This window comes from Oryx dammah, unplaced genomic scaffold, assembly GCF_014754425.2.
Source record: "Oryx dammah isolate SB20612 unplaced genomic scaffold, SCBI_Odam_1.1 HiC_scaffold_15, whole genome shotgun sequence".
NCBI classification, from domain to species: Eukaryota; Metazoa; Chordata; class Mammalia; order Artiodactyla; family Bovidae; genus Oryx; species Oryx dammah.
The window spans coordinates 33,784,384-33,805,710 of NW_024070199.1; the positions used below are offsets into that span (position 1 = coordinate 33,784,384).

The 21,327-nt window shown below is 45.9% G+C and overlaps 1 protein-coding gene across 4 annotated transcripts in view; it reads right to left on the reverse strand.

Moving 5' to 3' along the window:
* The window catches only part of NTM (neurotrimin), a 951,991-nt gene that overhangs the window by 567,083 nt on the left and 363,581 nt on the right, over window positions 1–21,327 (reverse strand). The gene's annotated exons all lie outside the window — the stretch shown is intronic.

Consider the following 21,327-nt stretch of genomic DNA (forward strand, 5'->3'; position numbering starts at 1 on the left):
CAGATCATTAATGAGATGCTTCTCCTGAATGCTGAGGCCAAATTTTTTCACCTGAAGTTTAATACTTTCCTGGAAACCACAAGGAGAACAGCTCTGAGGAATGTCCCTTAACGGCAAGTGATAGGAAAAAAGAAAAAAAAAGAAAAATTATGTGGCAGCCACATAATTACCTAAATCAGAGATGGAAAATTGTATCTGGAGCCAAAAATATGACCTCTTCATTTATTCCCCATGCCAGGGACACAGCTGTGGCAAGCAGAGATTCTATTGGCCTGGCTGGGATGATTCAAATAGAGAAGACTGTTCTTTGCAGAAGGTGGGGAAATGTATATCATTCTGCCATAAAGAAAGATGGTTAGGCAAGTCTTGAAAATGACTCATTTAGCTCCTTAAGAAAGCATGTTAGTTGCTCGGTCGTGTCCGAGTTTTGTGACTCCATAGTCCGCCAGGCTCCTGTGTCCATGGGATTCTGCAGGCAAGAATACTGGAATGGGTTGTCATTTCCTATTTCAGGGGATCTTCACAACCCAGGGATTAAACCTATGTCTCCTGCATTGCAGGTGGGTTCTTTACTGTCTGAGCCACCATAACAAAGTGTGTGCAGTTGTGTGAGAAGTCAAAGGCTAGTGTGAATGCTAAGAATGGACATCCCCAAGGGGAAGACAGGATGAGGGGGAGGAAGAAATAAAGACCGTATATCCTTAGGATGTTGCTTGGAAGAAGAAATTGAGGTTGCAAGGGGCAAAAACGAGAGCCCAAGGGGTAGGAAGCTCAATAAAAGCTATTGAGATAAGGGAAGCTCTTGGAACAGATGAGCTTTCCCACTGACATTTATGAAGAATTTGTTGATGGCTAAGTGCTCCAAGTTTGGTGGAAGGTTTCAGAGCAATTTTGGAAAAGCGGAAGGAGGCAAAGTCAATGACACCAAAGCTATTGACTCTTTTGCTTAAAAATGGCAGGACAGAAAATGTCAGGCATCAGAAGTCCTTAACACTCTTGAATTCAGGCTTTAAAACACGTGTGGGGATTGCACAGGGAGGCCAGCAGTCCTGGCTGACAGAATGAAGCATGAGGGCCCAGACCTTCTAATAAAGGAAGAGCATGCACTGCTTAGTCACCCAAAGTGAAGAGCGAAACCCTCACGGCTGGGACATAATCGGGTTTCCCAGCACTCTTGGATAAAGACCTTGTCTTGGACAGGACAGTGTGCGACTTCGGGATGCTAATATTATGACTCCGAGGTCACACATTAGCCATGTGAGGATCAGACAGGAGAGACACAGCCAGGGGACAAGGTCAAGGTGTCCTCCCAACTATTTGCTGCAGGTGTTAATCATGCATTTCTGGTCTTTAAAAAAATAAAAATAAAAAACCGTGATAGAGAAAATTCTGGGCAGTGACGTATGTGGGGCATCACTGACATGGGAAACTCAGACGGGGGTAACTGTATTTCTTGACACAGGGAAGGTCAAGAATATAACTGTAGAATGGCTATACTGGGACTCAAGAGGGTGAGCACAGGCGTCCTCTTTAGTTACACCAGCGCACCAGCTACTCTGCAAACATGCCTTGGAGGGTGTCACAGCCACAAACCTCTCTCCCTTTCGTCTATCTGCAAATCTCTACTCTTCCGTTAAGTCTCATCCGAAATAGCCCCTCCCCTCTATAATATTCCCCTCCTTACAGATAGAATGAACTGTTCCTCCCTCTCTGATGCCCTGGTGTTTGCTATAAATGTCTGTGTGAGTCTTCTTTTGTTGCAGGACTAATGACTATTACTAATGACCATAAATGTAAGCAGTCACGGTTTTGAGGGATCAGGAGCCCTTATGAATTAGCTAGGTGGTCTGTGTAGGACCTCACAAGGCTGAAATGGGGGTGTCAGCCAGCTGTAATGTCACCTCCAGGTTCCAATGGGAAAAGGCCATTCAGTCTTCCGCGGGTGACTGGAAGAATTATTGCCTAGGTACTGAAAGGCTGAGTCCTGCTTCCTGCTGGCTGTCAGCCAGGGATCTAGGAACGCTGGCATCTTCATTCCCACCATGTCACCTATTTAAGCGATATTGCTCAGAGCACAAGCCCGGAAATCCTGAGGCACAGCAGCCGGCTTGCAGAAGCACAGGGAGGCCAAGCTGCCTTTGACTGCCAGCAGGACCAAGAGTAACACACTTTATAAAAACTTGACAGTCAGATGGAGGCAGCATTTTGAGAACTTCCATGATGACTTGTACCAAGACACAACATATTTTTATTGCCAGGTTTGTTCTGTGAGTTTTACAGCTGGTGGTGATCAGCATTTGCAGATCGTTCGGAGAGGAGGGCACATGCTTAGAGGACTTCAGCATTCCAGTCGCCATGGCTACAATGATTGTGAAATGGAGTATCAACCCGGATCTAACCATCTACAAAAACCAGTGTGCCATGCACAGCAGCAGCAGAAAGAACAAAGAACAAAAATATTCTGGACTCTGGCTCTGGGGACACAGAGACACGATTCCCTTAATGGTGGGCCTTTCTGACTCAGAGATGCGGCTGTAGGCAGTGACATTCACCACCCCACCCAGAAAGTTGAAAGCAAAGTTGTGAAGGGCCAGTGTCCCCAGTCCTTCCAGGGATCAAAGACAAAGCCCTGGAATAGCGACAGTGCAGAGGATACTTCAAGAAGCTCCGACTAGGGTTTCTGCCAGCACAGAAGCTGGGGATTTCTGCCTGCAGAAGCTATCATTTCCACCCACAGGCTATTGATTTAACTTAGCAGATTTATTTCTTATTAGGAAAATCTCATGACTTATGAAGCCAGGGCTCAGAAGTAATCCTTACCATGGAGTCCTCAAAGTAAATACCTAATTCCAACCAGATTTGCCTAAGAACTCAGGCAAAGAAAGTCACCCTGTCTATGGAACCCCGAGACCTCTTATTCTATCCTTTGGGACTTGGATACTTTTGCTGCTGATGGGAGAGTTCTCACTGTGCGGACCACATCAGCTCTGTAAAGTGAGTCTGGGTCTGGAGTCATACCCACTCCTCCTCCCTTTGACCTTAATGCCTTTTTGCACCTTCTGTGCAGATGTATTCAGTCGCTCAGTGGTGTCCGACTCTTTGCAACCCCATGGACTGCAGCACTTCAGACTTTCCAGTCCCTCACCATCTCCCGGAGTTTGCTCAAAATCATGTACAGATGGAGGAGGGAAGAAAAATCTGAGCCTACTCATCTGGCCACCCCAGCTCCCCCGTCAGGGGAGAAGCAACCCCAGTGATTGGGGATGTGAATTGTGCTGCCTGGCGATCTGGGTAAAGGATTTAATGGAAACTAAATGAGCAGGGACTCGCCTGGTGGTCCAGTGGTTAAGACTTTGTCTTCCATTGCAGGGGGTGCGGGTTTGATCTCTGCTCAGGGGACTAAGATCCCACATGTCTCATGGTCAAAAAACCAAAAAATAAAAAAACAGAAGCAATATTGTAACAAATTCAATAAAGACTTGAAAAATGGACCATGTCAAAAAAAAAAAATCTTAAAAAAAGAAAGAAAGAAGCAAATAGAATAGTAACATGGACTATCTGGACCTTGCCTCAACCTCCTATTTCCAAGAGAAAACTTGAGTTGGAGCCACACTTCTTCACGCCCTGCTCCCCTGCCCAGCTCCCTCTCCCTCACTCTTACCTGAGGAGAGGAGAGCCCTCTCTGACTGGTCTGTCTAGGAGAGGTCCTGAGCGCCTGTGCTCTGGCTGGACAGGTGCCCCTGGATCCAGTGACCCCCTCACAGTCCAGGGAGCAATGCTGAGCAGCAGGGGCCCTCAATGGCATTACTAGTCTGTCTGGGGCTGCAGGGCATTTATCACCAGGGACACAGCTGACACTGTCATCTGACAGTCTAGATCTCAATCGGTTCAGAATCCAAAGGGCAGAGATATGACTGATGCTCTCCTCTCCCGCCTCCCCTCATGCACAAGTGAGAAGAGCAGTGTTTGGAACCCGAAACTTTGACTCGAGTCACTGGCCGTCACCTTGAGCTCTTCACACCAGTGTTCTGAATTTCTGTGCCTCATTTAAAACAACAACAAAAAAAAGAGTTAATAAGTTTGCTCCATAGGTGGGGTCATGCAGAGCTTCTCCAGACAGGACAGCATGCTCCAAATGACTACCATTAATGAAATCAACCTATTTTGACTTCCCATAAAAAAAGGAAACAGCAAATGCTTTACAGATACCAGAAGCCAGCTGCTGATGGACACTTATTTGTCTTCTTTGTTCTTTCGTTTCTTTCTCTTTCCTTCCTTCTTGTGTCCTTTCTCCTCTTGTTTTTATGCTGGGTTTCTCAGCTGGCATTTTCGTAGAGGTGTGAAGCTTGAAAAGGGTTTGAGTGCTTTTCTTCCTAATTCAAAGAATAGTTTCAGTAGAAGACATTTTGCCTTAAAAAAATTAAAATGCAGAATCATTGGAGAATAAAATAAGAACTGATAGAGTGGAAAAAATGTGTAGGGATCCAGATCTGAGTGCGAAATTTTGAATCGAGGAGAATCTCTGCGAGATAAGAACACCAGCTATAGGACAGAAGCCGCTAACACTGAATTGCTGTGGCTCTGATAGACTCTCCTGGAGCCTGTGACAGGTAACACACACACGGAATGAGATTCGGTAGCTCATTCCAATGGTTAACAACCTGTTCAGATATCACGACCCTTCGCCTCCCCTACTCAAGTTTACTTTTATTTAAAGAAATCAGCAGCATTTAAATTAGGTTGTTATTAAATATAACAGCCACTGCATACTTCTCTACTATAGCCAAGACATGGAAACAATCCAAGTGCCCATCGACTAACAATTGGCTCATGAAGACATCCCATATTGAATACTATTCACTCGTAACAAAAGAAGAAATGTTGCCATTTGCAGCAACATGGACCTAGAGATTATCATAGTAAAGTGAAGTAAAGTAAGTCCAACACAGAATGACCAATACCATATGATACCACTTGTACGTGGAATCCAAAACAGAAACAGACTCACAGACGTAGAGAATAAACTCATGGTTACCAAAGGAGGAAAGAGTGGGGGATAATTAGCAGGTACAATTATGGGATTAATCATGCTAATTATGGGATTAGCATATACAAACTACTACATAAAAAAATAAACAAGTATTTACTGTATAGCACAGGAAACTACACTAAATAACTTTTAATAACCCATAATGAAAATTACAGAGAAGGCAATGGCAACCCACTCCAGTACTCTTGCCTGGAAAATGCCATGGACGGAGGAGCCTGGTAGGCTCCAGCCCATGGGGATGCTAAGAGTCGGACATGACTGAGCGACTTCAGTTTCACTTTTCACTTTCATTCACTGGAGAAGGAAATGGCAGCCTACCCTATTGTTCTTGCCTGGAGAATCCCAGGGGCAGCAGAGCCTGGTGGGCTGCCGTCTATGGGGTCGCACAGAGTCGGACACGACTGAAGCGACTTAGCAGCAGCAGCAGCAATGAAAAATAGTCTGAAATATATGCATAAATATCATGCTTGCGCTCAGTTTCTCAGCTGTGTCTGACTCTCTGCAACCCCATGGACCATATGTAGCCTGCCAGGCTCCTCTGTCCATGGGATTTCCTAGGCAAGAATACTGGAGAGTGTTGCCATCTCCTTCTTTAGGAGATCTTCCCAACCCAGGGATCGAACCCATGTCCCCTGCATCTTGTGCATTGGCAGGCAGATTTTTCACCCGCGAAGCTATCAGGGAGGCCCGTATTTACACACTGGCTTCCCAGTTAAAGAATATATATACATATAAACTGAATCACTTTGCTGTATGCCTGAAATTGACACAATATTGCAAGCCAGCTGTACTCCAATGAAAAGTAATAATTTAAAAATATCTAGGTCATATCATTTATCCAGCCCACGCTGCCCCGGAGTCTGGGCTCCACAGGTTGGGAACCAGAACTTACTGTCTACTGGTGCTATTAGGACCACATGCACTTTCCTTATCACAAACACTACTACTGCTAAGGATGTTCGGAGAAATCACTGAGCACTTTGCGTAGATCACCTTGTGTAACTCTCACAGCCTTCATGAGTGAGGTAAGACTTTGGAGAAGAAGGAACCGAGGTCCAAAATGCCACGTAGCTTGCCCTTGACCTGAGATTAGGAGCTCAACACAATGATTCTGGAGCTTGAATTATTAACCTTTATGTGACATTTATTTCCTTATCTATAGTTCTGGATGTAAAAGAAAACATACAGAGATGATATAAACTAATTAAGTGATTCCATCTTGGTCACATCAGTGAATAATAGAAAAATAAGCAACGACTTTTGAAGAAGATAAAGTTATGGTAACAAAGACATCGGGACAGAGGGAGAGGAATATCCTCATGAAGGTGAAGTAAGAAGAAAAATGGGAATTAGGAAGGGGACAAGGAGGCTGGGTCTGAATATTTATGTTCCGTTATTCATGCGGCTGTGACTGAAATGTGATGGGTAAGAGTAAAAAGTGTCTGATTGAAAAGGAAAATAGTGGAAAGGAGAGAGAACGCGTTACTATAAATAACGACACATATTTTTAAGATTACACAGAGATATATAACCCAAGGAAGGGAAAATGCTTCAATAAAATAATAACAGGTGGAATAACAGAGGTTGGTTGGAGGGAGCTTTTTAGTGCCGATTGTACAAACAAGAGATATTCTTGGCATAACGTGGGGTCTGTGGCGACCCCTGGGAATGCAGCTGGTCTGATTCCCAGAGATTCAATCAGATGTCAGTTTAGAATAGCAAACCTGATTCCCTTCACTTTTATGGAGTAAGGGGCACTCTCCCCTCAGCCTCTGACTCTGCTGCCTTCTCCCCAACACCCCTCCCCGGCTGACTGTATGAACATCCTGTCCTGCTCCCAGCTCCCGGCTCCAACATACTCCCAGCCATGTCTACGCTTTTGGAGCTGGGTGCTGTGTCACATCGCGAGTGTGAATCAACACCCCACATGAAAATACAACCTCTTGTCTTCCCATTTCACATGAACTGTCTAAAGCCCACGGACACCTATGGCCACACACAGGTAGACTGTCCTTCCTTCCATAAGCGAATGTTCACCAAGGTCCAGATCTTGAGCCCTGTGCCAGGGTCAGACGTTGAACAAATTGGACACAGTGCCTGGTCTCACGAAGTTATGTCCTGGTGGAAGACACCCTGCAGATCACAGACGATCAGAAAAATAAAACCAATGGAGGGACAGTACACGTTACACATGAAACGAGATGCTTGCTAATGGATAGGATGTCGGGCTGAGGATAGTTTAGGTGAAGCTTTTGGGAGAAATTTCTTTTTATTAACTAACTTTTATTTGTGATGGCCCTGGGCCTTCATCGTTGTGTGCAGGCTTTCTCTAGTTGCAGCAAGTTGGGGGCTACCCTCTAGTTCTGGTGCATGGGCCTCCACGGTGCTGGCTTCTCCTTTCGTGGGGCACAGGCTCTAGAGCGCAAGCTCAGCAGTTGTGGCACATATGGAATCTTCCAGAACCAGTTGGCAGGTGGGTTCTTAACCACTGGACCACCAGGGAAGTCCTCGGGGGAAATTTCTTAGAAGAGATTATACATAAGCTGAGATATAGAGGATGAGAAGGTACAAAGCATTCTAGGCATAGGGAGCAGAGTGCAGTGACTTGAGAGAGACAAGGGTGGGGCTTGGCTGGCACAGCCTGGAAGTGTCCAGGGCCTGGCAAGCGATGGAGAGCAGGAGGAGGTGCCTTTGGAGCATCATGAAGATGCTCGGATGTACCCTGACAAGGGGTTACGTTTTTAGAGCAACGGTAAGCCATTGGAGGGCTGAAAAGGAGCAACAGTGATCTGATTTACACTTTAAGGTGATTTATAGGCTCTTCTGCAGGGAAATGGACTGGAATAGGGCAAGAGGGGAAGGAGGCACCCGTGTTCAGAGGAGGAGGCGCTCATTTTGCTGCTTCTAGATGCAGATGCTACATGGGCGTGGTGTAGTATATAAACACTTGCCATGAAGACAGGCATGGTGGGGCTCGGCCAGGTACCACCACCAGCAAGCAGGGAGGACTCTGGTCCGCTCTTAACCTCCCTGTGTCTCAATTTCCCCAACGAGGTGATAGTAATCGTACTTACCTTTTAGGGTGGTCATGATGGTTGACCAGATTATGTGGGTAAGGTATCTGGCATGTGTTGATTGCTGGCAACTTATTAGCTCTTTAACTATTATGATTACTTTTAGGATCTGGGAGAGAGGGAGTTGAGCTGAGAAGGTTAGAACAAGGTAATTCATAGGAAGTAACAAATTCAAGCCCTGCTGTCCCTCTAGCTCTCATCTGAGTGTAGGTCCAGAGCAGTAGTGCCCACAGGCACCCTCAGAAGCCCTCGTCATCTGCAGTCATTATTGCATTTCATCCTCACAATAGTCTCACAGTCATGTAGATATGACGTCCACCACTGACAATCTAACTATGAGGAAACTGGTCCAAAGGAGTCAGGCAACCTTACTCAAGGTCACCTAGCTAGTGGTAGAGCCAGAATGCAATCCAGATCTGTCTCTTTCCAAAGCCCATGCTTTTCTCACTAGAACGGCTCCTTCAGGGCACACACCTGCACCCCAGACACATTTCAGGTTCGTAGGATCCGTCAGCACCTGCATGTCTCAGCACAGGGCATCCTAACTATGGAAGGTCCCCAGGTGACGGGGGGAAGAAAGAAATATGCCCACTCCCAGCCCTATATAAAGGACAGAACAGATCTGTTCCATCTGGTGTTCTATAATGCACAGCCTTGCCAGGTAAAGTCTGGAAATGAGGTTGCACCCACTGCTGAGAACCAAATGCTCTATAACTAATTAACCACAGAGATTTGGGAAGGAACCCATTAAAGGGACCAAAGACAGCATGAAGGAAAAGCAAATGGTAATCTTGCAGCTTATTACTGTTATTGCCATTAATATTAATATTAATACTATTATTTAGTTTTATTATTGCTCTGATACATCATTATTATTGCTGTCTCCTAGCATCTTCTGCATAAATCTATCACCAAATGTTTTAGAGGTTTAATATCCTTATAGTTATGTAATTAAACAAATAGAAATAATAGTTGCAGAATTGCAGAGTTACATAATTATAGCTCTGTGGTAGAAACAATAAATAAAACTTACATGCCTCCATAGCAGTTACATTAACAACAATAGAAACATTGAAGGCTGAAGCTGAAGAATTATATAATGGTTACATAATTAAATAATAAATTATCCCAGAACTACAGGGACATGCACTATATAAAGCAGCTTGCAGAATGGAAGAGAAAAGGAAACTGTGAAGGGATCAAAAAAGAAAAAAAAAAGATTTGCCTATGGATCCCAAGCAAAGCAACATGAGCCTAGGAAGAAGAACCTGGGGTGTGTAATATGTTCTTCAGGATTCAGAAATGTGTATGGATTTTATCACCCCCAGAACACAAAGTAATTTGTATAAATTGCTCAAATAATATAATCCCCTTAACTGAATAGCTTATTGCATGTGACATACATTTAATCTCTGTGTTTTAAAGTATCTCAAAATTTAGCTTTAGTCTTGGCTAAATATTCTATCACTACTTTTCAGCTACTTGCATTGAGTCAGTGACTTGCATGCGTACCAAGGATGGAGAGCTTGCCAGAGGTTGAGAATGAGACTGTCTGAAAGTTATTTGAGATTATTGAAGCACTCAATCACCCTCTCACAATGTTTCTTTGGTTGCGCTATCACAATATTAACATACTCAAATATTTGGAAAGACTAAGATGCTTGATGTTAAATCAAACATCCGGATGACTGTCTGACTTGTTAATTTTTCTTTACCCTAAAGCTTTGCAGTCAGGCTGCCTAGATTTTATAGAAAGGTGCGTTCATCGAGGTCCAGAGGGAGGGACATCCTCATACACCTGATGTCATAAACTTGGGCACCTGCTCCAAAGACTGAGTTCAGCTGGGGAGGCCGGAGTGAGGGCAGCACATTTTGCAGCCTGAACCCACCCAGCTGTCCAAGTGTCAGCAGATCGAGCCCGTTGTTGGAGGGGAAGGCGCGGTGGGTGTCCCCGAATGCCGGCCGCACATGGCATCACTGAATAAGCGATGAATAAGCACATGGCGTCGCTCAGCGGTGACAGTGGGGAGGCGGAAGGCTCCCGGCCAGAGCCAGCAGGGACAAAGCCATCACTGCCAGCATCTCTGTAATGCACCTTTCAAGGAGGCTCTCGCTGCTCCAGCAGACCTGTTCTGAGAGCAGCCAGGCCGGGCCATTATCATAATGGGGTCACCTGGGAGGCTGGGAATAGACAGGGGAGCAGTCTATTGGGGAGAAATAATTGACTCCTGTCTCGTTACTAGACCAGCTTGTCAGGCAAACCTAGTGACTGCAGAGGACAGCCTCCGAGGGGGCCTGGACCAAGGAGAGACTGAGAGGCCAGGGCACCTGGTGGCCCAGGGGACTGCGGGCTGCTGCCCAGTGTCAGTCTCCCAAATTCAGGTCGTCACTGTCCAGCATGCAGTTCTGACTTGGCCCTGGCCAACAGGGAGGCCACGCTGCCCTTCTGCCAGTGTCTCTGAGCTACAATGATGAAGGACACGCGGAACTCGGACCACTTGGCCTTGTTTTGAACCTGTGCCCCAGCGCCTTAAATCCAGTGATTAAGATTGTTTTTACCACCCCCCTCACCCCACCGAGAAAGGTGAAAGTAATGTCTTCCTCCAGGTAGCACATATTACTATCATCCCATCATCCCTGGGCTTCCTCACCCACTGCTGTAAGAATGGACGTAAAGGATGTCCAGTGTCCAGCTACTACTGAGGGAGCTCCTGGAGGACTGCAGTGCTGCTGAAGGTCAGGGACTTCGAGGAAAACAAGCCTGGCATACATGAAAGGAAAATAGAAATGGAGGCAGTGTGGCTAAGAGAGCTCTCTGGAACGGAGCGGAGGCCATTGAGAAAGTATGACATATACACGTCTCAGCCTGGGTGGACTCTGACCTTCTGACCCCTTATTGTCCTGACAAAGGCATCCAGGACACCTGCCAGAAACACAGAGTACTTGCTCGGGCCCGGCCCTAAAGCATCTCATGAGTCCTGAAGGACTGAGTTTTGTCCATTACAATTCTCTCTGGGCAACTTTAACAGCCTCTGCCTGACGCTTTCTCTTCCCCAGTATACTCTTTTGGTTTTACCCAAATCTGCATCTCCTGAACCACAATTCATAAGATCCCAAGTCAAGCTCATCACTCTTTGCAGCCTCCATGTTGATGATGGTTAGACATGGATTAGTGCCCACTGCTCTAACAAAAGAGACTGGGGGGCTTGAATGGCAGGACTGTGTTTTCTCAAGCTCTGGAGGCTGGAGTGTGAGGTCAGGCTGCCGGCAGGGTCGGGGTCTGGTGAGCCCCCTTCCTGGCTTGCTTGTGGCTCTTTTCTCACTGTGTCCTCACCTGGCTCTTCCTCCCTGATGTGGAGAGAGAGAGAGAAATGTCTCTCCTTCTGTTCCTCTCCTGATAAGGGTGCTCATCTCATCAGGAGGGCTCCATCCTCTTGACTGTATCAAACCCTAATCACCACCATAAGGCCACATCTCAAAAACCACCACGTGGCAGGGGAGTAGGGCTTCAAACTGTGGATTTGGGGAGACACAAACATTCAATCCATATAACCCCTTGCTTTGAATTTCAGCCTCCTCTTCTTACTAGTGTGGATCCCATGAGACCTCGATTTCCAAAATACCAGTTACTTCCCCCGTATAATGTGACATGTGGGTTTCCCAGGTGGCTCAGTGGTGAAGAATCTACTTGCCAAGCAGGAGACACAGGTTCCATCCCTGGGTCAGAAAGATCCCCTGGAGAAGGAAATGGCAACCCACTCCAATATTATTTCCTGGGAAATCCCATGGGCAGAGGAGCCTGGTGGGCTATAGAACATGGGGGTCACAAAAGCTGTTTATGACTTAGTGACTAACCAACAGCAACACAATGTGACTAACACACCTCGTACATTGGACTAGCCTGCAGAGGAAACTTCTGACACACAAGAGGTATTAGAACTGTTGATTTGGTCCCGTCCCTCTTGCTTCGTTCAAGGCGTCTCTGATCCACGGCAGCCTCTCTTTTCATCAGGGGTTCTGCCGTAATGCTACCCCAACATGGAAACAGTCTCTTCTTTGGTGAGTCTCTCCATTCTGTTGAACTGGTCTGGGTTGTAGCTTAGAAACCCAGAAAACAAGAGCAGTAGGAATCATTCCCTAGAAGCAAGACAACTCCACCTCTCCCGGGGCCCCACTGAAAACGGAGTCACGATAACAGGACCTTTGGAGAGATATAGAGGTCACGGACAGAGCCCTGTTCTTGGGCTATGACTCTGGGGAACAGGGCTCCCCAGTCCACTCACCATCCTGTACCCCCTCACCCTGGGGCCCCTCCTGCCTCACTCGAGAGTCCTGGTGTCCGCAGCGTCAAGCCATGTCTCAGGGCTCAGTTTCCTCGAGTCTTTTCCTGGAGCAGGAATCCTGGCCCTTCCTCCCCAGCCCATCACCAATGCCTCTCATCAGAGTGCTCTCCATCAGCTTCTGCCAACGTCAGTGCAGCAACACAGCCCCGCGATCAACACTTCCCGGGACTAACGTCTTTGTCCTGGGCGTGGGAATCAGGACGGAACAGATGTTTTAAGAACTCCATAAATCCGTGAAGATAAAAAACCACCCACCCAGCACTTTTTAACAATGCACCATGCTGATGAACCAGTGTATCAGAAATACCAAAATAAATATAAAATCCCACTGAAGCCTCAGAATAAATCTTAGGTATTTTTTCCTCTTATAACATACACCAGATATCATTTTTAATCTTCAGTGAAGACCTGCAACTGGGAACAGAAAGTCCATAAAAACGTGACTGCTTCCCTCTGAAGTGACCCAATGATCAACTGCACTGAGCGTGACTCACCCTCCAACTGCTCCCTGAAAAACCCACCTCCCTCTCCCCATACCTTCTCCCTCTCCCCCACACCCCATGTTGTCATGCAGCCTCTCATAACTCCTTGCTGAATTCCAATGTGGTTTTCTAATTAGCCTAATTAATTTTCTGCCCAACTTAATAAGACTGTCTCTGGTTTAGAAATAATTGGACTTCCCAAACACCATTTTCCCTCCCTCTGCTTCTCAGTGGTGAGTTGTGATCCAGCCTCCTTTAATAATTCAAAATTAGCTTCTGTTTTTCAGATGATGGGTTCACGTTCAGAGAGTTATTTAGTTTTTTCATTAACACTCTGACACCCTCCTCTCCCTCCTATGAAGAATACCTTAAAAAGCAGTAAACATACAATGAAACTTGGATTCCTTCCTGGAGAGAGAAATCCATTTGGAATCAAAGTTACAATGGATTCTTCCTTCCGAGCTTATCAATTTCAAGAAGGTAAATGAGTGACCTGGGTGAAGTATATGCTTCCCTGGACATTTTGGTAGCAGCTATGAACATAAGCCCTGACAAGCACAAATATTAACATCATGAGAAAGGTCTTAAACACTTTCAGGCAACTAGCCTCCTATGGAAAAACGGCCTTCTTTCTAATCGCTTGCAAATTTGCTTTATATAGTTATGAATTTGTTACTATATGCAAACAGAACTGTTGTTATAAACTCATTCTGCAAACAAATGAGTTAGAAATAAAAAGAGAAAGAGATAAGAGCTAGGAGAAGAGAGTGATGAAAGAACAGTTGTTAAGCCAATGAAAATGTCCATGCTCCAATTCTGGCTTGAGTAAGATCTGCAGGGCTGCATAAATTGAATACTGTCTTCTGTTTGCTCTCGGGTTCCAGAATGCCAGGCAAGCTTAGCCTCTCCAGTATGGGTTTTGCAGCCCCAGGAATACTTCACTTGAAATCATGAACATGGAGCTATTTTCTCATTCTCTAAAAAGCCTGAAGCATTCTGTAGAGGACTTATAAATATGGCAATGAACAGGGCTAGGGGGAAAGAGCATAGTAAGATGGTGTACTTTCAAGGTTTCCCTTGCTCAGCTCTGAACCTGCTCATTACGGCTGCCATGTCCTCTGTGGAATCACAGAGGTGTGAAGGTTTTCAAAGAATCTGTTCCAAACAATAGCTACAGAGGTGCAGCCCGGTGCTTCCTCTTTGCATTATACTAAACTAAACTTTTCAGAGATAAAACGCCTGGAGTGCTTAAGGTTGCCTCCTTATGTCAGTGGAGGCGGGTGATCTGCTCATGTTTCTGCAGTCACTGCTTCTGTTAGGCCCCATCCAGGTAGATAAATGTTTTAAGACTATATCATTCAAAAAGCTCTGAGTGTGCCAAACTGGTAATTTTGGGGATAATAATCTTCTATTAAAAAAAGAATCTCTCTGTCTTTGTCTGTCTCTCTCCCTCCTTCCTCAAAGCGTTCTGAGGATGTTGCTTCAAAGACAGTATTTTGTAGAAAATGTGAAGTATGACTCAGTTTTTTTTTCAAATGTAAATATTGCATTCAATTTCGCACCAGCGTCCAGAATGAACCATTTGTGTATTAATGCGGCCACATCATCAGAGTTTGCTACAAGTAAGTGGGGGATGAGATGGTTGGATGGCATCACCAACTCAATGGATGTGAATCTGAGCAAATTCTGGGAGACAGTGCAGGACAGAGGAACCTGGTTTGCTGTAGTCCATGGGGTCAGAAAGTGTCGAAAACGACTTAGCCACAGAACAAGAGCAACAAAGTAGTGGGGAAAATGATAGAAGTTGGATTTGGGATCAAAGATGAAAGTTTAAAAACGGTACCATTTGTAGCTATACATTTAAATGAACCACCAACTAGAACAATGGGAAACTATATAAAGTAGTCTCCAGTGGACTTAACACCTTGGACTTTTCTGCTTGTTGCTTAAGTCAGGCCACTTGCTCTCACAGAAAACTGCGATGTCCACTGATCCCTGAGAGCTCTTTGAAACATGACCCATTTAATCTCATAGACTATTCAATGAAGGTCTGCATAAAATTTGAAGCTAGCAGAATAATATTAAACATTAAGTCCTTAATCCAGATTTTATCCATAGAATACATTTTTCATAATTGTGTTTTTAAAAATGTTCTCTGCCTTTTAATTCGAGGTGGGTTTATTTCCCCCTGTGTGTGTGAGTCACTCAGTTGTGTCTGACTCTTTGTGACTCCATGGATTGGAGCCCACCAGGCTCCTCTGTTTATGGAATCCTCCAGGCAAGAACACTAGAGTGGTTAGCTATTCCCTTCTCCAGGGGATCTTTCCAACCCAGAGATTGAACCCTGGTCTCCTGTGATGCAGGCAGATTTTTTACCATCTGAGCCATCAGGGAAGCCCCTTATTTCAACTGGGTGCATTTTTGCTAATCTTTGTTCTGTTGCCTCTGCCTTGGTTAAGTTTCTCTGTGAGAGAATTAAATTTCCCTGAATCCTGATTTTGCATGTATCCCTTAGGGATAACTTCCTTTTAAGAAAACAAAACATCAAGGATAACAACACTAGCCAACCGAAGATTTAACTTTAAGTCACACAGTGGAATCTGGAAGAAATTTAAGTCCTGGCATGACCGTCATGTCCCCTGAGTTAATGGGAGTGTCTTCAGTCATACAGCACCGACTATAGAACTAATTGGTCCACCCCTACGGATGGATTGCTAGAAGAGCAGGAAGAGAGTCAGCTACCAAATCTTCTTCTGTCCAAATTTGCCTTGACTATGCAGCCCCATGGGGCTTCCCACGTGGCACTAGTAAAGAGCCCACCTGCCAATTCAGGAGACATAAGAGACGCACATTTGATCCCTGGGCAGGCAAGATCCCCTGGAGGAGGGCATGGCAACCCCCTCCAGTATTCTTGTCCGGAGAATCCCCATGAAGAGTAGCCTGGTGGGATACAATCCACAGGGTCTCAAAGAGTTGGACACAACTGAAGCGGCTGAGCACAAATGCACACACGTGCAGCTACACAGACTCTGCCTCACCCATCCATCCTGTTCAAGACGGCAGAAATATTCTGGGGGAAATGGCATGTCCAGGTGCATCCGTCAGGGGCCAGACAGGCAAGGGCATGCATGGCAGGCCTCCAACAGAAGGAATTTCACATGAGAGCTAGCTATAAAGTTGTTGGAAAAGTGAAGGTGTAGATAATAAGGCAACCTATAAATCAGCAGCCAGAGGAACTCTCTAGCAGGCCTAGGACTGAAGGGTCAAAGAGAGAAATGATGTTCCCAGTGCCAAGAGCTGCCCAGGACTCTACTGGGCCAGGAGAAGTGGCCCATGGTCAGCCCCGCCCACCCTACTGAAGGCAGAAGCCATCGCTGTGGGCTCCCAGGTGGCATTGGATGCCCTGCTCCAAGCTGCCTAACCAGCCAAAATTTTATGGCTCGTAGAATTGCTGGATCCCCTTTCTAAACAGAGCCCCTAGTTCTGCTTCGGTGACCTCCCACGGCAATCAACTGCAGAGCAGATAAAGAAGCACTTCCTTTTAATGGCCTGGAACTCACTGGCCATAAATTTCCCCAAGTGCCCACAGGTCTATGCGTTGCTGCAGGTAAAGGAAGTCAGGGGAGTAAGCAGTTTTCACTATCCTCCTTGCTCTTTTTTCTTACTTTTCCTTCCTGAGATAAAATGATCCCCTAATTGAGCAAACCTTTAACAGGAGGAGACCCCTCCCATTTCTCCAGAGTGGATTAAGACCCCTCTTTATTCCTCCTCAATCCGACACGCCCTTCCTTTCCTTTCAGAAGCATCAGTGGACTGTGAAAATGACATTTCAGCCTGATTCTCAACACCACCGCTCTGATCCTCGCCTGCCCACGAACACCAGTGAGTGTGAGAGATGCTGATGCAGTAACCAATAAGCCCAGAGCCCCTTTCAGAATCAGGGTCTTTGTCAGCAAAGAGCGCCTCCTTTCGCCACAATGTTATGGTTTCTGGAAGTTGAGACACTGCTCTCTACTGGCCAAACAGGGTAGCCGCGGGAAAAGAAGCTGTTCCCCAGACTAGGGATGACAACTACCTGGTCCTTTCCTGGCATTCCTAGAATGGAGCTGTGAGCTGGATGTTACTATCCTCACTTTGCAGAGATGTTTAACAACTTGGCCTAACTCTCAGAGTGAGTTAGGAAGCAAAGTTGGGATTAGAATCAGATCTGAGTCACTACGAAATCCACATCATTTTCACCGTATAACATTGATTCCAATTTTCCTTGTGAAGAGCACCATGCAATGGAAATATGTTGCAGAGAAAACCTGCCCACGTGTGAGTTCAAGCCTTCTGGCCATGATGTGGTACGCTGGAAGAGCTGCAAGCTTTAGCAAATGAAGATAAGGACACTCAGTAACATGCGAATTTCAGACAAATCACAATTTTTGTTTTGTTTTGTTTTTACTATAAGTGTGTCCCAAATACTACACAAGACATACTTTTTTTTTTTTTAACAAGGCATACTTATTTTGCTAAAATTGTCATGTACCACAGACTGCAATTTGGGTGGTCATTCTGTATTTTTCGTGGCAACCCTAAATGTAATCCATCTCTATCTTGATGCCTTGACCTTCCAGCTTCACTTTGCCATGAGAAACTGAAAATGTTATCAAGGAAAAAACAATCCATCTCTCTTTTGCTTCACCGCCAGTCTCCACTCCCAGGACCACTGGAACTTCTCCTTAGCCGAGACAGAAACTTCTACATATGACCATTTAAGACTGACATTCCCCGATGTGCCCGGTGGAGACTTATAAACCAACTTAATCAGGATGTCATAGATGAATGCATATATACATACATACCATGTATATATGATGCTATATATATATACACCACACACACACAAGCAATAGAAAGTATTCATTTCGGTGTATGTCTCTATGAGTCTGATGAATGTATGTGTACATCTATATAACCATCACCCAAGTCAAGATACAGACTGTTTTCATCACCCCAGAAAGTTGCCTTAAATCCTCTGCAGTCAGTCCCCACTCCTCGGTCAGCCCCAGGAAACACCAGTCTACCTTTGTCACTATTGGCTACTTTTGCTTTTCCTAAGAGTCCTCAGAATGAACGTAAAGGACTGTAGCATCTGTGCTCTTCAGCATCTGCCTTCTTTCGCTCAGCATAGTGATTGGAGATCCAGCCCTATTGTTGCCTGTATCAATAGTTCATTCCAATTTATTGATAAGTCAATTCCATATACAGATTTACCATCATTATGTATCCACTTGGGTTTCCCTGATAGCTCAGTTGGTAAAGAATCCACCTGCAATGCAGGAGACCCTGGTTTGATTCCTGGCTTGGGAAGATCCCCTGGAGAAGGGATAGGTTACCCATTCCAGTATTCTGGCTTGGAGAATCCCATGGACTGTATACTCCATGAGGTCGCAAAGAGTGAGCAACTTTCACTTCACTTCGCTTCATGTATCCATTTACCCAGTGATGGACATGGATTGTTCCCAAATTTGGCTAATATCATTAAAGCTATTGTTAACCACTGGGCACAAGTCTTTGTACAGATGTATAATTTTATTTTGCATATCCACCGTCACTGCACATTCATGCCAGTCACTCCAGATGTAGGCCAGCACCTGGTTATTATGGTCAGTCTTAAAATTATTAGTCATTATAATAGATGTGGAGTGATATCTCACAGTGGTTTTGGTTTGCATTTCCCTGAGGTCAACTGAGTTGTAAAACATCCAGAAAAATAAAATAAGCGCTGGTTTCTCCATTCATTCAGCAAGCATGTGATTCAAAGTGGAGTGGAAATTCACCGAAGGGTGAATGGGAGTGGAGTAATTCATGCTTTCAAAATCCCACCCAGACTCCGGCTCCAGCGAGGAGAGAGTCTGAATGAGGCTGGGGTGAGATGTAGGTCAGCGGCTGTTACAGATGATGGAAGTGTGGGCCATGGTGGAGCGAGTAGACATTTGGGAGTCCCAGCTGAATTCTGGAGGTGAAATCAACGGGATCTGGTGATGACCTAAATGGCAAATGGGCTTCTCTGGTGGCTCAGACGGTAAAGAATCTGCCCGTCATGCAGGAGACCCTGGTTGAGAAGATCCCCTGGAAAAGGAAATGGCAACCCCTCCAGTATTCTTGCCTGGAGAATTCCATGGGCAGACAGAGCCTGGAGGGCTACAGTCCATGGGGTCGCAAACAGTCAGACACGACTGGGGGACCAACACTAGATGACAGGACTGTAGGAAAGGGAGGGTAACAGGCCGGTAGACCTCTGCCTTGAGCAGGTAGGGAGATGAGGTACTGGGCAGAGAGTGAGGAAGACAGGGGGTGGAACTGGGAATCCTGCAATTGTTACAGTAACTTGTATGGCAGTGAGCAAGGCTCCAGGGAAGGTGATAATCTTGTTTCCAGAGTAACATTTTTCCTGACTGCAAAAATAAAGACAGTAAAAATACATGAGTGCGTGGCAACATGCCTGGGGATTTGTGTAATGTCCTAGGGTCTCTCTCAGTAGACGCTGCCTAACTGGGGAGACTCAGGGCCTCTCCACACAGATGGGTGTAGACTGTGCCCCGTCCAGCCTGAATGACTTGGCAATACCTGGCTTCATGAATAGAAGAAAAAAGATGGTGTCTCTCAAAAGGAAATGCCAGGCAGGTATTCTAAAAGACAGCTTTAGAGAGAAACAGGAACATTACGGTAATTACTGCTTCTTCTCTGTCACATGTAAGCAGGCGCCTAATGGCTTGTCACCTGGGGTCTTCTAAGTGGGACCTCAATAAACAGACCAAGGAGCAAGCACCCCGCCTTCCTTGGCTGGGCATCTGTGGAACTATGAAAGATGCTGCCTAATCACGGCAGGAGCCTTGGACAGCAACAGGAGGAAGTTCAGTGGCCCTGCACCCAAACCAGGGACAACACAGCAATGTGAGTGGAGGCACAGATCTGGGTCTTAGGGCCTAAGGTGTCAAGGTAGGACCTCCATCTGACAGGCCAAATTCCTTCCACTGGAAAAAGGGAAAGTAAGCCTTCCCTTAGTGTTCGTTCTCTATCCAGTAGTCAAGTATGGATATGAGAGTTGGGCCATAAGGAAAGCTGAACACCAAAGAATTGATGCTTTCAAGCTGTGGTGCTGTAGAAGACTCTTGAGAGTCCCTTGGACTGCAAGGAGATCAAACCAGCCAGTCTTAAAGGAAATCAATGCTGAATATCCATTGGAAGGACTGATGCTGAAGCTGAAGCTCTGATACTCCGGCCACCTGATGCAAAGAGCCAAGTCACTGGAAATACCCTGAGGCTGGGGAAAGATTGAGAGCAGGAGGAGAAGGCAGTGGCATAGGACAAGATGGTTAGACAGCATCACCGACTCGACGGACACGAATCTGAGCAAACGCTGGGAGCTTGGAAGTGAAGGACAGGGAAGCCTGATGTGCCGCAGCGCACAGGGTCACAAAGAGTCGGACCCGACTGAGCAACTGAACAACAACAATTAATAATAATAATAACAGCCAGGCTCAGTGGGTGCTTGCTCTGTGCAGGTACAGGGCTGAGCACTCAGCAAGTTCTGTGCAACCACCCTTCAGGGCGATCCTGGGAGGTAGGTATGCCTGCTATTCCTTTATCTGTTGCTCACTCACTCAGTCCTGTCCGATGCTTTGTGACCCCACGGATGGTAGCACTCCAGGCTTCCCTGTCCTTAAACTCTAGGAACTGTGGTTTCATTTTGCCCAAACTCACCTCAAGAAGTAGCCAAACTGGGGTTTAAACTCAGGTTCACGTGACTCACAAGCTCTGTTCCTGATGATAGTGGCTCTTGATGGTGAATATAATCACAACGGACTTCACTGCGGATGAAGTTGGCAGCGTGTATTACACCTTCCCCAGCGCCCAGTGATGCTTCCACAGTTGACCAAAGAGGGTTTAGGATTCTGGGATCTAAGTGATGAGGACATGGATGGCTCTGTGCTCTTTTTCATCCAGCCAGACCAAACAGGAGGGCCGGCTATAGGAATGGGACCAAGAGCAAGACCTCACGTGGAGGTCAAAGACCCCATGCTGCTGAATAAACCCCTCTATAGCCCCCTTGGCAGCACACAGCCCCACGCAGCCCCTGGGCTTTGTGCAGAGGACCCAGGTCTCCCCCAGGGAGCAGAGAGAGAGCTAGAGTCTACCACGCAATCCCCTCCCATCTGTTCTGCAGAAGAGCAAGGGATTCTGAAAAAGCACATCAGATTAAATAAATTAAAAGAATCGCACCCCCGTGGGAACACTCTCAAAACAGAAAGTCATTTGAACCGATGTACGATTCACTTACAGCCTCTCTCCGTATAGGAAATGAATACAATCAAAATCAAATCACTCTT